At 54.6% G+C, this 16,892-nt stretch overlaps 1 protein-coding gene across 17 annotated transcripts in view; it reads right to left on the minus strand.

Moving 5' to 3' along the window:
- The window catches only part of RBFOX3 (RNA binding fox-1 homolog 3), a 110,858-nt gene that overhangs the window by 76,921 nt on the left and 17,045 nt on the right, over positions 1–16,892 (minus strand). For 5 of the 17 annotated variants that reach the window (XM_090121996.1, XM_090121995.1, XM_090121994.1 and 2 more), the window contains exon 1: positions 7,430–7,584. The exons of 4 other annotated variants lie outside the window; for them this stretch is intronic. The gene's annotated coding sequence lies outside the window, so the exon portion shown is untranslated. Of the gene's footprint in view, positions 1–6,599; positions 6,720–7,130; positions 7,274–7,429; positions 7,586–13,138; positions 13,272–16,892 lie in introns of those variants that run through there. 8 more of the 17 variants (XM_090121983.1, XM_090121989.1, XM_090121986.1 and 5 more) reach the window with 5 other exon arrangements.

Here is a 16,892-nt window from a genome sequence, read left to right on the forward strand (position 1 = left end):
TGTCAGGGCCCACCAGCTCTGCCCATCGGGGGGGGGGTTCAGAGCCCAGGGTGGCTATGGTCTCACCCTTTGGCTTTATGCCCCCCCTGGGCTGTCCCCGGCCCAGGGGTGGGATGCAGGACCTGCTCACACCTGGCTATCATGATCCATAAAGGAGCTGACTTATTTCTTACCTCACTGCAATGAAGGATGGTGATTACCCTCCATCCCAGTCCACAAAGCTTAATCCAAATTGATGGCCTCCCAGAGATTGCTTCTCCTGCCTATCGCCCAACGCAATACCCAGCCCTCCCCTGCCCACCGCTGCTGAGGAGCAAAACATCAGAGTAACTCATGCCAGCTCTGAAGGAAAGGCAATTTATCCTGAAGTGAAGGGCTCCCATACCAGGCATCAGATTCACCGCGTGCTGGGGACGGTGGCAGCAACCCAAGCCACGCCATCCTGCAGGGTGAGGGTCTGCATGGCCCCGAGAGCAGTGCCACCCCCCTCCCACCTCAGTGGAACAGGACGTGTGCCCCGCAGGGCACTGCTGTGACCGTGCTGCCCTGCAGGCGCTGTGCTCAGCCCCTGCCCTGCTCTCCATGCAGCGTTGGGCTGCGTGCGTGCAGGTCTGCCGAGCTATAAATATCCATGGGCAGGGATGACAGCGAAGGCTACAGCTCAACTGCGCACCATATATTATGGGAGCACAGCACAGGCACTGAACTTAACTGCTGTGCATTTCCCCCCCCTAACGCTTTAATGAAAAAGCTTTCCGATGTCCTACTCGTTGACAAGATCCACAGGCAAACACGCAATCGTCCCTCCAGCGCATCCACCTCGGTTGTCCCCAGCAGTGCTGGGATGCAGTGCAGTGACAAGAGGCAGCTGCATCCCAGCAGCACCACACGCAGCCCCTTCAGCTCCATCCCCAGCCCAAAACTTGCAGAATCCTGTCCATCAATAGCATCCCTGCTGACCACAGGCACCCCTTCAGCTGCTGACCCAGCACTCCTGCACCCTAACCCTGCACGCCTGCACAGCACAGGCAGGGGAGCGTGGGCTCCCGTGGCCTCAGCCCTGGGCAGGAGAGCTGATGAACATTCATAAATCAACATTCCCTTTTGCTTGCTTAAGATATCCTCATTTATCCCTCACCACAGGTGTGCGCGGCACTCAGAGCCAGAGAAGCAGCCGCGCTCCCTGCCAGGAGAGCTTACTTTCTAATTAGACAGATAACAGCAAATCATGACAACAGACCACCGTGGGGAATGGAAGGGACTGCTGCTCTGCGGACAGCGGGAGGTTCGGGGCCATTCTGACACATACACCGCTTGTTTCACATTCATTTCCCACACCTGATAATGGGAACGCAGCAGCAGCCCACACTACAGCCAGAGCCCGAGGGGAGAACATTAGCAGGAGGAGGAGAAGGGAGAGGAGCTGCTGAGGGGTGGGGGGTCCCCAGCCTCAGTTCCTTCCTTCCTCTCCAGTGTTCCTTAGAACCAAACTTCCCCGTGCATGGCAGGCTGCAGCGCGTGTGTTTGCATGTGTTTTCAGCCCGGTCTGTAAATGAGGTCTTTGCGGAGAATTTACAATTCCCCCATGGCCTCAATCTTGCAAAGATTGCTTTTTTAACACTGTTGGGCTTTAATTCTAATAAGCCTCCTCTTTATTACGGAACCAGGTCACATTGCCTTGACACTGCAAGAAAATCTTTCATCAGGAGGGAAAACAGAGAAGAGGGAAAAGAAAGGAAGGAAGGAAGGAAGAAAAGGGGGGAGGAGGAAGATGGGTGAGACAAACAAGCAGAGCTGCTCCCCTCACCTGGGGGACACGGAGGACCCGCAGAGCTCCATAAGGAGCACAGCCCCCCAGCACCGCCTGCACACCCAGACCCCCAGCAGTGCTCCTGGGGCAGCTTTGCTTCCCACACACCTCCCACCTTCAGCTGCTGGGGGAGCAGGAGGGGCAGCACGGCAGAACTTTGACAGACACAACGAGGACAGAGTTCAGACGTGCACACACACAGCACGGCTCTGCATCACCTGCCCACAGAGCAGCACAGCCCCCGCCTGCCAAAACCACAGCCATCCCCAGGGCTGGAACAGCTGCGCAGGGATCTTCTCTCCTGGAGGCTGAGAACCCTCCAGCATCACATCCCACAGCCATACGGGGGTATTGCCTGCCTCTCTGGCTCCCCAGCTTGTTGGCTGTGCCAAGCTCAGCAAAACACTTCTGTTGTTATGGCCATCGCAGTGAAAACAGACCAATCCCACACCCCACAGATGCACACATAGGGATGGGGCAGGGCTCAGTGGGGCATGTGGATCCCATGCTCCAAGACAGCGAGGCCCTACAACCATAGGATGGAACGAGCTGGGACTCCCTGGCACCAACTCCATCCCGTGTCACTTTTCAGCATCACTTACCCAACTGTGGCTGCACCATGGACAGTGACCCAGAAGCAATGGCACCCATTGATAGAGCATCAGTGGGGGTCAGGGGAGAGCAAGGACTCAGCCCCCCCCCATGAGACCCTTGCCCCACATCCCCCCTCACCAAACACCAGCCCCAGTGACACCACCAGTGCAGCCAGCCCCACCGCATCTCTGCTCCACAAAGCTCTGCACAAACACCTCCTTCCCATGTCACAGACCCCACATCCATTTGTGCTGCTGGGCTGGGAAGAACAGCGCTTTGCTAAGCCAATAGGGGAGCTGGGGAGCCCCTTCCAGGCTCTGCCACATCCCACACAGCAGCACAACGGGATCACAGCTGGGGAAGGCCGGGGCTGCTCCAAATGTGGATGTTTTAATTCTTAACGCCAGCAGCTGCACTTAAGGCGCGAGCAGCATGGAAGCCATGCACAGGGGTAACCATGGCAACTTCACGGAAGTTAAATAAAAACTTCTTTAAAAAAAGATAACGAGGTCCCTGAATCATGCTTTATCAGCTATGTTGCTATAAAGATCGAGATACAGCCAGCTCAGGATTCCTAATTACTTCTGCAATATACTGGAGATAGCTTTATTTAAAAAAAAAAAAAAAAAACACAACCTGGCTCTGTGTCGCATCACTTCAGCCTCCTTCCACACCGTGCACAGATCCTCACCCAGATCTGCCCATGAGCACCTTCCCATGCAGCACCTGCCCAACCATCCCCCAGTGCTCCCCATGCACCGGAGCTGCAGCGCTGCACCGACACACCGATGGTTCCCTGGGCTGTGCAGCCCCAGCAGGAGGTGCCACCAGGCCTTGGGGTCACCTTGCACGGTCCTGAGACCCACACGCTGCGTTGGGAGGTTGCACTGAAACACGCTCTTTTTTCCATCAGTCAAAACAACAGCAGCAAGATGCACTGCTGCCATCCCTCAGAGCAACAGCAGAGGTGGCAGACGTGGGACCCAGCAGCACCCGGTGCTCCCCAAACCCAACTCAGCCCCCAAAAGGCACAGGGACCCCCTGGGCACACAGCCCCATGGCCAGGGTGGGTTTGGGGGCTCTGAAGATGGAGCCTGCAGTCCCCTCTACCCCCCCTCCCAATGCATGAAGTGATGGATTTATTCCGACTGCTGCTGCCTCTCACAGGCACCGTTCTCTCCTGGCCATGCAGCACTTTTAATTGTCCATCAGCAGAGCGGGGAGGGACCATAAATCTCCCCCCCCCCAATCCCTACTGTGGGCTGGGACACGGAGCAGCCCCACATCCCATCCCTCCTGCTGAAGGCACGCAGGCACTGTGCCCCACCAAAGGACTGCTGTGCTGCTGGCAGAGGGATGTGCCGCATGCAGATTGAAGCAGCGACTTAAATTCTTTATTTCCACAGCTTATGTTGAGGCTAAGTGAATGATATTTATTATTTACTGTTTGCTTGGCTGTTGGTTGTTTTCTTTTTTTAACTCGTTTCATTTAAGGCGGTTCTGAACAGAAATTAGAATTCAATTAAAACGTGGTGGGGGAAAAAAGTCAGCATTTTGAAGCAGATTATTAAGTGAAGCTCCATTAAACACGTTGGGAGCAGAAATATCGAGGAACAAGTGCTATATTTAAAAGAAGATTTATTCAGCAAAGGAAGCATCATCTGCGGTTCAGGAATTTGAGAGCGCGTTATCGAGGTCACCATTTCAGAAGCAGATCTCAGATTCTCACATCTCTGCCTCACCCACGGCCTGATTAAGAGTTTGGAAATCTGGAAAACTCCTTTTCTCTGGCTCCCTGCTTTCCAATTAATTGTTTATCGATCTGACAGGAGGAAAATCTCCTCTCTCTGGCCGCACAGGAGGTGAACCTGTTGTCAAAAGTTGTTTTATCGCTTCCATAAATTCTGGTTGTAATGACTTCCTCTGGTTCAATACTTCGAGTCGCTCTAAACAGCAGCAATGCACCTGACCTGTTCAAGCATTCCTTGTATTACCTTAACAGGGGAAGGAGCCGAAACAGGGCCAGGAATGGGGACAGAACTGGGGACGTGGGCAGGTCGAGGTGGCCTCGAAGGGGCACGTGGGGCTGTTGGTGAGCAATGGAAGCACTACAGCACTGCCCAAATGGGAGAGCAAGCAGCACAGCACAGCAAACACACCACAGGGCATCAGCCAGCCTCAATCCCTGCAACACGCGCTGCCCCCATTCCTCACCCATGTTCTCCTTTGTGCCGTAACAATTCCATCCTCCTGCAGCCAAGTGGGCTCCTGCACTCACAGCGGCTCTCAGCCTTTGCAAGGAGCTTGGGGATGCTCAACACAGCAGCGCAAGGAGCAGCAGGATTAGGCTGCGCATCCCTCGGTGAGGCTGAGCCCACAGCCTCAGGCCCACCACCAGCTGCCCTTCCCCTGCCACGGCTGTTTGTTCCGTGGAGCAAATCGTTTGCACTAAGTGATTATTCAGCGCGCTCTCACCTCGTAATACCATAAATTAAAAGGGCTCGCGTAAATGAAGGAACTTCCCTCACGCCTCGTGTTATCTCAATAACCTTCAGAGGCATTTATCCACCGCCATCTGATCCGTCAGAAAAATTGTGACAATAAACTCATTTAGTAAACGCACGCACTTCAAAACCTTCGCTTACACACCAAACAAGCAAACGCAGCCCATGCTGGATGAGCTGCTGGGGATGCAGCTCTCAACGGGGACATCCAATCCCTGCATTCCCATCCATCCGGGGACACCCAGGGCACCTCGAGGCATCACAGCAAAGCAAAACTGAGGCCAGGACAGAGAGCAGCCGCTGCTCTGTGGAGGAGGTGGTGCAGCATTGCAATCAGCAGCAGCACAGAGGCAGCTCTGAGCACGGTGCTGTGCCGGCTGCACGGCACCCCAGCACCTGGGATGTGCACACAGCCATTAAGGATGACATGCTGTGGTGGTGGGAGGTGGAGGAATACATGCAAGTGGGAGAGAAGCTCTTTGTTTGGGAAAGAAATCCACACCTCAATAAAAGGCGCTGCCAAAGTGGGGAACACACTGAGTTCGTGGGAGGGTTTGGGAGAGCAAATGTGGAGGAAGCGGTTCTCCTCCTCCTCCAGGCTCGAAACATCATCTAAACCCTCCCAGGATGCCAGGGTCCCTCTCCCATTTGGAAAAGCAGCAAAGAAATAGAACGGCATTGCAGCAGCCACCAGCAGGTTTGCATGCTTGGAACCACGCTCCTGAACCACTTTTCCAGCTCAGTGCCCAACACCTGCAACCCCAAGAGACAATCCTAATGCTGTGCCCCAAAAGCACACGCTGTAACCCTAGCAGGAGTTCATCCAATGCTGCAGCAAAGCATTTGTGCATGCCCTTGTGCCAAAGCACTGCGTGGCGCTGAGCAATCCCACCCATCGCTTCAAAGGAGGACAATAAACAAATAAATACATAAAATCAGATGCCTTTTTTCTCCAAAAGAACAAACAGAGGTTCTGCACGGCTCCCCAGAGCCAAGAACAAGTTCCCAGCGACCGGCCAACTCCAATGAGCCCTGCCAGCTCCAAGCCACTGCATTCAGCCTTCTGCAGAAATTACAAACTCTGAGCATTTGCTCCATCTATTATACAGAGGGGAAAAAAAAAAACTAGCCTTCGTTTCTCGCTTTGTGAGGCTTTGTGCGGTTTGATCACGCCTCAGCCATTTTAGCCTGAAGCCTGGAAGCTCTTTGGGGAACGGACCGTCTTAATCTGCATTTGCACAGCACCCAACAGAACGAGGCCTCCAGACTGACTGCAGCCTTCGGGCACGCAAATAAAGCAGCAGCAGCACGCAGTGTCGGAAGGCTGCGATAAAACACAGCCCTCTGGACATCCAGGAGAGCAGCGGGCAGGGAGATGGCGTGGGGCATCCCTGGCCTCCAGGGCACAGCCATACACCGTGCCCCACCGCAAGCACCACACGTGGCACCACACACAGTGGGGAACACCCCCGCTCGGGGCCAGGCTTCCACGGAGGCAGCAAGCGAGTTCCAACCCTTCCCAAAAGGCAGCCGAAAATAGCCGCTGTGTTAATGTCATGCTTACTGGAGTGAGAAGCCAAGAAATCCCTGCTGCCACGCTCCCCACCACAGCCTCTCCAACCCCACAGCGGCCATGGGGACGAGGTCATAGCCTCAAGTCCTACCCAGTGCTCCCAGCTATATTTGTTTACCTGGAGCATCCTTGTTGAAGCGCTCGGACGCAGCACCGCACACTGCTGCAGGCGCACGCACCAACAGAGCATCACTGACATACAGAGGGCTGAACAACGGCTCTGGGTATTTACCCACGCAGCACCAATGAAGCAGGTGACTCCAGAAGGCCCTCGTTCCCTCTCCACACAGACAGCCCTAAGCACAGCACCTCAGCACAGGGAAAGCTGCATGCCCTGCACGCACCTTCCCCACAGCAATGCTGCCCGCAGAGCCCCCAACCCCACTCCTCCTCTGCCCCATCAATCCCAGTGCCACCTCGCCTGACTTTTCATTACAATTCAGCTTCACCTGGAGGGTGTGATGTTAATTAGCGTAATATTCCCGTTCACAACAGTCCCTAATTAAGACATCCATTAAGAACCTATAACGCAAACTTAATGAGAAGTTGCGCCAGGATTCTCCTTTATTTGCGCAGGCAAATAAAACGCTGCAAACGCTAACTTGGAGAGACGCCCTTAGGAATAGCCGAATTTCATTAACAGACGCACCTGAGCCAGGGAAATCGGACTGCCCGGAGAGCACGGCCGCATCGCGCAGGGGAGAAACTTCCTACCGCAAAGCACCGGGCGCTGCGCCGCGTGATGCCGCGCCGCCTCCCAGCGAGCCGAGCCGAACCGCTGCGCTCCCACCGACACCGGGGCTCGCACCGACCCCACGCCCTCCCGCCGCCGCCGGCGGGGGCAGCCCCCCAGGGTCACCCCAACGGAATCTCCCCGCAGCCTCCCCTCTCCCGCTCGCTCTCCGCGGTACCTCCCGACCGCCGCCCCCTCGGCTCCCGGTGACTCACGCGCTCAGAGGTCCCCGCGGCGGTGGCGGAGGCTCAGGGCAGCCGCGGGTCCCCGCCCGCCGAGCGGCATCTCCCAGCAGCGGGCGGCCCGGCGGCAGCAGGCGGCGCGGTACCGACTGGGCTCGCCTCGCACGCGGCTGCGCCCGCGCCGCCGCCGCCGCCCCCGGAGCCGCCGAGCGAAAGAGAACGGAGCGCGCCCGCCCCCGGAGCCGTGGGGATGGGAGGTGGGGAGGTGGGGAGGTGGGGGGGGGAAGGCAGATAGGGGGAGGGAGCACGTGTGGCCGCACCGCCCCCGCCCCGGCGCCCCCGGCCCCCGCCTCCTCTCCCCGCCCTCGGCCGCGCCGCTCCGCTGCTCTGTCGGTTTCGGCACCGAGCGAGGGCAGAGACTGCGGGGTTCCCACCGTGGGGACGGGATTCCCCCCCTCTTCCTTCTCCCACCCTACGGTGTGCCCCCACCAAAGCAACGCAGCACGCCCAGCTCGCCCTCCCGCCGCAGTTTCCCACCCCCGGCCGCACGCGGTCCCAGCCGTCGAGGCGCGCTCCCACCTCTGCAGCGTGCTCCTTATGAGCCCAGCACGCTCCCACCTCTGCCCTGCAAGAAGAGCCGGCTTTTTCCCCATTTCTGCCCTGAAAATGAACATGTTACAGCAGTGTCAAGCGGGGCGGTTATTTCCGCAGCGAGGCATTGCCCACTTGCAGGGAGCAGTAAGCACTGAACTGTCCCAAGGGCTTTATCTCTGTGTTACCGCAGCAGCACCAGCCTGGCGAGGAACGGCCGCACGCATTTCTCACCCACCCCAGTGAAAGGAGCTCTGGGCAGCGATCTCGGCATGCCCACAGCAGTGGGATGCGAGAATCTTACCTCAATTCCTCCCACCTTACATAAGCAGGAGCAGACCTCAGGCTCCCCCAGCCCTGCTGTTTGCCTTCCCCTTGGAAGCCCGGTGCATTTCTGCACTACAGGATTTTACAAACCACAGGAGGTCCCACAGAGCTGCCCCTTCTCCTCTGGCTCACCAGTGGGATGCACAATCTCAGCGCAGCTCAGCACCCTCTATAAGATGGGTTTGCATCTATAAGACGTGCTTGCATTCTGCTGCCACCCTGACACCACCACTGCTCCCCTCCTGACACGTTTTCTCCTTCCTCCAAAGGCTCTGAGGAACAGAGAACATCATGAGGGTTACCCAGAGCAGCAGCGTGAACACAGACTACAGAATGCACCCATCCATCTCACCACCATTCTGCACGACACACTCCATGCACAGCACCCTGTGGCCCTCATTCCCAGCACCACCAGGACGCTCCTTGCTCTGCCCCTCTGTGCTGCTTCCTCACGGTTCACTGAGGCTGAAGATGCTTTAGGCAGCACATTTAGAGAATGCAGAACTGGGAAGGCAGGAGAGAGAGAGAGAGAGAGAGACGCTCTGCAAAATCTCGCTGCACATCAAAGCCCTGAGCTGCTCCCAGAGCTGGGCCCGTTCAGCACAGCCCCATGCAGCGCAGGAGCCGGCGGTGCTGCCGGATTGCTAAGCAACCCCACGCTGTGCAGGGCTGCACGCAGCCACCCCCGACCCCACAGAGCAGCCCACCTCACTGCTTCCAGGGTGAAGAGGAGGAGGAGGAGGAGTGGGAAAGGATGGCGGAGCGAAACGATGCTGAGGTAGGAGAGGCAGTTTGGAAAACACAAGTCAATAGAACCTTGCCTCTTGGCAAGGCTGTGATGTGAGCCAGAAGGAACACGTATTAATCTGGAAAAAAATATTTGTTTTTCTTAGCTTATTTCACAGCCTATTTGCCATTTAGAGCCTCCGTTTGGAGGGAGGCAGAGTTGTTAAATGACTGTTGCTTTTTAATCCATAGTGATGGGAATGCTTTCTTTTCCATAGCTGCGACTGGAAAAGAGACCTGTTGTGGCTCTGCCTGGGGTTTTCCTTAGATGCAGACACTATAAACCAGAGCCACAGCAAAACCACAGCATGCAGGGATCCTCCAGTCCCCTGCACTGAGCATCACGTCCCTCCTGCTCCCCCTGCAGCACCTGAGCAAGGGCAGTACTGAGCTCCAGCCCTGCAGGGATCACCTTTGAAATGCAGCAATGCACTCAAAGCAAGGAGAGGAGACAGGAGGAATCACCCCAATTCACCCACAGTGGCTCAAGCTCTTGGGGACCCCAAACTTCTAAGTGCCCAAATACAGCCCACCCCCCTCAGAGCACCCCCAGAGTTCTGCTCACCCACACAGACACTGCCTGGCACAGGTGATGCTGGGCACCCACTGAGCCCCACAGCTCCATGTTCAGCCCCCTGCACGAGGGTGCATGGCCACACGTTCTACCCAAAGGCATTGCTCCTGCAGAACACCAGGTACCTGCACAGCCCCTGTAGGGTGGGGGGAAAATTTGGAAGGGCCTGGATGTGCAGATGGCAATGTCAGAAGCCCTGACCCACAAAAACCCAAAGCAGAACATGTAATACCCAAACAGAAAGTGACTGCACGCCTGGTCGTGGGCGAGCACAGCCTGCAAAGCATTCTCCTGCACCAGAGGGATAAGGAGAGAAAGCCCATGCTAATGCACTCTGAAATAATGCTTTTTCAAAAACAATTTGTGATAGATTTCATAGCAAAGTTATGCAACGTAATGAGCAAATCTAAAACATAATTGTCACTGCACATTAACAGCAAAACCCTGAGCCTCCACCACACTAACAAACTTATTAAATCAGCGAGCATTGCACTGCATCAGTCAATTACTCCAGCAACACTAAGATCACCAGAACAATCTGATATCCATTACAGAGGGAGGGGGAGGGAGAGCGTGCAACTGGAGCTGCCCACAGCGTGACACGTTCTGAAGCATCACATGTTGTTACATTTCTGATGCGATGCTGCACCTGTGGGATATTTGCAGCCACTTCATAGAGCAAGCTCAGCATCTGTCAGAGCAGCTCCGTTGCCTGGCTCCATCCCTGTGCTCTGAGCTCAACCCTGGCTCCGGGGTGGGCAGATTCCCAGCTGTTGGCACAGCTCTGTGTCCCCAGCACCGCCATCCCATAATGCTCTGTCCATACAGGACTGCCAAACACGGAATAACCTCATTTTGAGGTGAGCCTGGGAAGGCATCCCCACAAACACCTGGAGCAAAGTGCACCTCGGTGTCGTGATTTGACACAGCGCTAATTATGCAAATTAATCACTGGTAAATCAGGTGTGTGTATTTATTTATTTTGCGTTCTGCACAACAACCAGGCAGGAGGAGTGCTGTGAAAGAAACACTGCCCCATTTATCCCGATAAGGACTGCCTGGTAACACGTTGTGCCATCCAACCTCACCTCCCGTTTTAAGATTACATTCCCCATTGACCCGTGGGCATCACACCATTCCTGGCTCCCAACGTGTCCCCACAGAGAACAGACCATGCTGGGGACACAGCCCTCTTCCAACAGGGAGGGATTTTCTTTCTCCCACCCCTCTTTGCTCCGAGCTTCTAATAGTTGAAAAAGAAAACAGAGCAACAGTCACTGCAGCAGCTGAGAATGGGGATGAGAGGGGCTGCCCCACCGTGCAGCACTGCCATCCCCTTCATCACAAACACAGCACTTTGGGAACGCAGAGACAACTCCATCAGGGGAACAGGAGCTAATTAAATTTGCCACGATCGTTGGAGAGGAAATTATTTAATATTCTGCATGGAGTTTAATATCTGAGAGCATGAAGAGCCACGTTCTGTCAGAGCTCCTTCCCGGTGCTGGGGGCAGCACTGTGTCGGACGTGGGGCTGCTGTGTCTCACGTGGGGCAGGCAGTGCTGACCTGCAACGCCATCACCCAGCTCTGCTCTCACAGCCCACGTTTTGTGGCAGCTCATCCCCTCTGCTTTGCCACTGGGCCAAATTTCAGCCTGGGCAAGGAGCAGGAGGGCACCCAGCAGCCTCCCCACAAGATCCTCAGCATGTCCATCCATCCACACTGCTGCTCTTCCCCCATGCTGGCTGCTGGGACCACCCCAGCACTAAGAAGTGCACGCAGACAGCAGCCCCAAGCCATCCCTGCACACAGCTGGTGACCAGGAACACTGTGAGTCCCCTCCACCTCAGCTCCTTCCTTGGACATTTCATGATATTTTAGAAGCTAAATGTCGGGCTCCATTCGCTGCCATTGAGACCAAAAATGCAGTGGGTGCTTCCCAAAGGCATTCCACTCCCCAGCTCCCATCCCACTGCCTTCACCCCTTCCCACCGCAAGCACACGCATAGGGAAATGATTACAAGCAGCAATAATTTTCCTTCTGTATTTATGTCACCAATACTTTCTGCTAATTCCTGAGCCTGCCAGCATGGAAGCACTAATACCTCTGCAAAAGACAAAGCAATTATTTCTAAACATAGCTCCCTTCCCTTGCGCTGTCACCATCTAAATCACTAAACCCCTGCTCTGTTGACAGCATCTTCTTCTCAGTAGCAAGGGGAAAAAAAGAAAAGAAGTTTAGTGCTTTTGTTGGGTTTTTCCCCCTCCCAAAAAAGCATATCTAGAGTATTAAGCAAGCAAATATTCCCATCCCAGTGCCTGAGCTCAGCCCTGAGCACATCCCCAGTGATGTCCATAGGGCATTGCCAATGGGGTCAGCCCTGGGGAGAAGCTCCGTGGGGGGAGAGGAGCAACCAGAGGCCGAGTTCTTATCAACTGCCCCTAAAATATCTCCATAACATCTCACATCCAACCTACACTAGCACCGCCGGTAATTAACAGCTATGTTTTAATTAAACATTGATTAACTCCTAATTAGTCTAATGATTAGTCACCTGAAGGAGACAAAGCAAAATACTGGATCTGCCAAGACAGGAGAGGGAGAAGGCAAATGATGAAAGATGAGAGGAGACTGAAATTCCTTCCCTGCATCCCTCCGGGCCAAATGTTTTCTCTCATTCCACTCCTTTATAAATGAGCCCTTCGATGTGAATTTTTCGAGTTGTGGCAAGTCTGATAAAGTCTCCTGTAAGTGATGCAGAGGAGACAGAGTTTTTTTTTTTTTTTTCCTGCCTTTTCCATCAGATTTCAGCTTGTTACTGCAGCTAAAGAGCTCACTAGTAGCCAAATTAGTCTCTATCGCCAGAACAAAGCGAGCTGGAGATGCACCTTTCCTCCAACAACACCCCAGTGTGAGCACTGCACTGACAGCAAGAGGATGCCATGGGTGCATCCCCACAGCCCTTCTCTTTCTGAGACAGGGCCGTTTACCCACATTGCTCAGAGAAATCACTCCTGGCTGAAGGCTGTGGACGTGCTGGCAGCAATGCACGCTATGGGATGCACTGGGTGGCTCAGGTACGCTTGGAGCCCGCACTCACAACAGCAGCTCTGCCTGCACCCCAGAGGCACTGTGAGACCCCCACAGCAGGGGATGCAGAGGTTGAAACCCTCCCTGCAGGCTCTTGGATCGATCGCTTCACACATCTCATCAGAGCAGGACCGGTACAGATCGATGTGGTGAGGGCAGCGGGGGGGGCAGCCCAGTGTGTGCCACCCTCCTCCTCCTCCTCCTGGAGCAGCATCAGCAGGGAACCCCCAGAGCTCCCCACGCTGCCCACCCCAGGGGTCTCTGCAAAGCATTTCCCTCAATCCCTAAGAGAGAGAGAGGAGGGGGGAGGAGCAGCAGGAAGGGTCTGTGCTCCCCAGAGCCACGCAGCACCGCCGCCCCCCGCACGCTCACCCAGGGATGCCGTGGAGATCCCAACGCATGCAGTGCATCCAACCAAGGGCTGCAGGGAGATGGAGGTGGCTACGGCTGCTCCGTGCTTCCCTACAAAGCAACCTGTTCCTGGGGCTCCTCTGTTCTTCCCTGCTTACGCAACTGCACAAGATGTAGAAGGAAGGAAGGAAAAAAAAAATTAAAAAAAAAAAAATCCCCTCGATGCTCATTTACCTGAGGAGCTCCAATGGGTTTGCATGAGAAGGCAGTTTCAGCAGAGCGGAGGGAAGAAAAACGAAATAAATTTTAAAAGATCAGCCACATCCAAAACGGTGCTGCTACAGGAACCCTGCGCACCCACCTGCACCCTGCTCAGCACCCGCTGGGAGAAGCAAACAGCAGCAGTGCAGCAGGATCCCTTTGCAAACCCTGTGTCCCTTTGCAGCAGCACAGCACTGCCCAGCAGCACAGACAGCCCCCCTCCCCCCCCAAAGCACCCCCAGCCATGGGCAGGGGGCTCACAGCCCACCCCCCCCTTCCCGGAGACCTTTGGCCATTGCAGGTTTAGCAGTGCAAAGCAGCTGAGGTCGGTGGGATTGATTTCTTGTTTTGTTTTAAGTGCAGCTAATCTAATAGTTAATTTATTTAAATTGATAGGGCAGAGAGAAATTACATTTCTATCTTCTCCAAATAGATTTTACACCGCCTGTGGCCCAGGTGAGCTCAGAGCTGGGCTAAAGGCCCCAGTGCATCCCCACCACAGCTGCCTTCATCAGCCGTGACATTTTTCATCTCATTACTGCCATTTTAGCAAACAAACCAGTGTAGGTTTTTTTTTAAATCACAACACATTAGACATGGGTACACAGTGCCTGCCCAAATCACCCACAATAAACAGCGGATCCAAGGACAGATCTCTCAGCTCCAGGGCCAAAGTGGGGCACTGAGCACCCAGATGCTGCCCACAGTACATGCAGAGCCCCCCCCTCCCCAGCCCTACATTCAGCCATAGGTTTCCTGTAAGAGTCAGCACCGTGCCAGATTTATGGAGGATGCTGCTCAGTATTTCACGAGTGCTGCAGGCAATCCCATCGCTGCCACTGCGGCTGCACAGAAAGCACTTTGTAGATTTGATTATGCGATAAGGGGCATCAGAAATGCAACTTGTTGCCTATGTCCCAGAGTAATTAATTTCGTCTGTATTGAACAAATGACATAATTTGAAGATTTCTGGGCTATGGATTAAGTAAAGACCAGATGAGAGTGTCCTCATTGGCTCCGAGATTAATTAACACCAAGAGGCAAAGCGAGCTCTCTGCTCTGCAAGATTGGTTTGCTGGCACATTTTTTACCTACCTGCCCAGCCCATGGCTGACCCCAAGGACAGCACATCCAGCATAGCCAGGCTGGGAGCAGCGGCCCCCATTGATCAGAGCACAAGAAGCCCCATTGGGACCCATTCCTATAGCAGGACATCGGGGGATGCCAGAGACACCCAAACTTCAGGGTTTCCCTCTGGGTCCCAAGCCACGTGCTCCAGTCATGGGGCAGGCACAGAGCAGGGCACATCCACATGAAGGCACAGAGGGGCTCTGGATGAGGATTTCCCCTCATCCATCCCAGACTTGCTTAAAATTTCCCAAGTGGGGTTGAAAAAACCAGGGCTCCGTGCGGCGTTTATTCATGAGCCAGGCGTTCCATTCAATGTGCCTCGCCACGCAGGATCAAAGATACAGAGCAGCACCTAATTAATTATTTTTCCTCTTCTTCTCTAACATCCCCTCGTCGAGCGTTGAGTCCCAGAATCTAAAAGCCTCCCTTTCAATGACTCCGCATAATGAGATGGATTTGGACTCCAGCAAATTTGTTCGGTTTTATGGAGTATTACACGAAAATGCTGTGAAATTAAGTTCTGTCTTTGCTATCACGCCATGGCCATCAGAGCGCTTTTATGTATGGCACTGAGACTAAAAGATGGGAAAGTGAGTCCTTGCTGCAGTAATGTGGCAAACGGGGAGAGGGAGGAGCCGTGCAATGGAGATGACATGGTGGAGGGTGAGACTCGGGGAAATAATGAAAGAAACAAGAAAGTGATGCAGATAAAGAGTACAAGCTGAGAGCCCAGAATGGGGCCAACGGAGCAGCACAGCAGCAGGGGGTGGGAGTCCCCTTGTCTCCTTCCAAGCCCCACTGCTGAGCCCATCCTGTTCTCTCACCTTCCTCCCTTCCCACCTCTCCTTGCTCCCTTCCTCTTCACACCCGCTCCCTCCGCTCAACCCCAGAGCCATCTATTTCTTCCCTTGGCAACTTTATAACCCATTTCCTTGCCTGACAGCAATTAAGCAAATGCTTCGCTTCCAATCCCACGGCCCGTAAACAATGGAAAAATTAAAACGCTATAAAGGAAAAGGCAACGAGATCCACACACACACACACAAACACACACAAACACACATTGCAGAGGGCAGGGGGAAGTTGGGGACAGTGTCAGTTGTACCAGAGGCTGCACACCTCCTGGTCCCCAAACACACATTTGGGGAGGGAGGCATTCCCAGAGCACCTGGAGAGCACTGAGCTGCCTGCATGGATGGCACTTACATAAAACGAAATGGCCAAAAATAAATAAATAAGAAGAGGAGGCAGCAGCACTCCCTCCACCCCCCCCCCCCCCCCCACGGTGATGTATGTGATTTTTGGTGCCTGACAGGCCCTGAGCCTCCGGGGAGCCGCATTGATAAATCGCACCTTTCAGTTGGCAGCCAGGCTTAAAGAAACCCAGCGCATCCAATGGTGGCACTCAGCCCTCAATCTGGGGCTGCCCACCACGAGTCCCAGCCACCTGATGGGAGCTGCTCCTGCATTAGCACGGCGAGAGGCTTTCTGATGTACAAACCGCTGGGAACGCGGAGCCCTGCGCCGAGGAAACTCAAACAGACACACTTTCTAATTTCCATGACAACTGTAATAGGGTATTTGCTCGGTTTGGGAGAGCCTGGGTGTGCAGGAATGCGCTCATTAGGCACAGAGAGAGGAGAGAGGCTTCTGCCAAGCAGCAGTGCCCTGGTGCACATCAGGGGCAGGATGGGGCTGGCGGTGCTGGGGAGGCACTGGGAGGTGCATCCCTGTTGGTTCCCATGATGGGATACACTCAGCACCTGAGGGAGGGAACAGCAGTTCATGTCCATGTGGGCAGAGCAGGACAGGGCAGAACAGGGAACTGAACCAGAGGCAGGCAGTGCTGCTGGGATGTACGGACACACAGTCCTGTGCTGTTACCTTGGGATGGGGCTGAAGGCTCAATGCATGGCCAGTGCAGCTTGGCTGTACTGAGCTCCATTCCCTCCCTGAGGAGCTCAGAGGACAGAGGGACCAGCAAGCAGTTAGCAAGCAAGAGAGAAATCCAGGCGATTACTGAAAAGCTTGGACATGGTAGAGAATCCCGTTGCTGCCAACAGCATCCCCAAGCCATTAAGAGAAAAAAAAAAATCAAGATGTGGACAGAATTAGATTGGCCATAGGTGAAAAATGGCTCAATTATTTCTAGTGCCAGAACCGCAGAAGGACATTTCCCTCTGCTCCTGATCCACAACCTCCCACTAATTAGCAGACCTAGCAGAGAGAAAAATGCTCCGAGCTCTGAAGAGAGCAACAGCTCGAGACAACACAGCCACGGCCACATCCTGGCGCATTTGTATGCACTGCATAAGCTGGGCACAAAGCAACGCACATGCGGAATTGCATGCTGGCAGATAGGAACTTGCCATGAGAGGAGCTG

This window comes from Phasianus colchicus, chromosome 20 (genome assembly GCF_987193195.1).
Source record: "Phasianus colchicus chromosome 20, bPhaCol1.hap1.1, whole genome shotgun sequence".
Classification (NCBI taxonomy): domain Eukaryota; kingdom Metazoa; phylum Chordata; class Aves; order Galliformes; family Phasianidae; genus Phasianus; species Phasianus colchicus.